The sequence below is a fragment of the Antrostomus carolinensis genome, unplaced genomic scaffold, assembly GCF_000700745.2.
Source record: "Antrostomus carolinensis isolate BGI_N321 unplaced genomic scaffold, ASM70074v2 scaffold5401, whole genome shotgun sequence".
Classification (NCBI taxonomy): domain Eukaryota; kingdom Metazoa; phylum Chordata; class Aves; order Caprimulgiformes; family Caprimulgidae; genus Antrostomus; species Antrostomus carolinensis.
The window spans coordinates 20,842-21,187 of NW_010293373.1; positions in this window are offsets into that span (position 1 = coordinate 20,842).

Genomic DNA, 346 nt, shown 5'->3' on the forward strand with positions numbered 1-346 from the left:
AGGCTCCAGAGAGCAGCACAGGGATGGAACCATCTCTGGAACTGCACGAGCTGAGTCAGTTTGGATGCTGTGAGCTGACACACTGAGTCATAGGAAATAATTTCCAGGCTGAAACAATGAAAGAGGTAACAACCAGGACAGGCTGACTAGTTAACTTTGTTTCATTTCTTCAGCATGGAGACTCATGCTTTTTGAGGGGAGACAGACAGATGAAGTGCATGTTGACAGCACAGACTCATGATTCTGAGTAGTTACTCCTCCCTTTACTAGTACTAGACGCCCAGATCCCCTTTTCCTCAAAGGACTGTGCAACACTGAGACAGTGCAATGGCAACCAGTTCAGCAG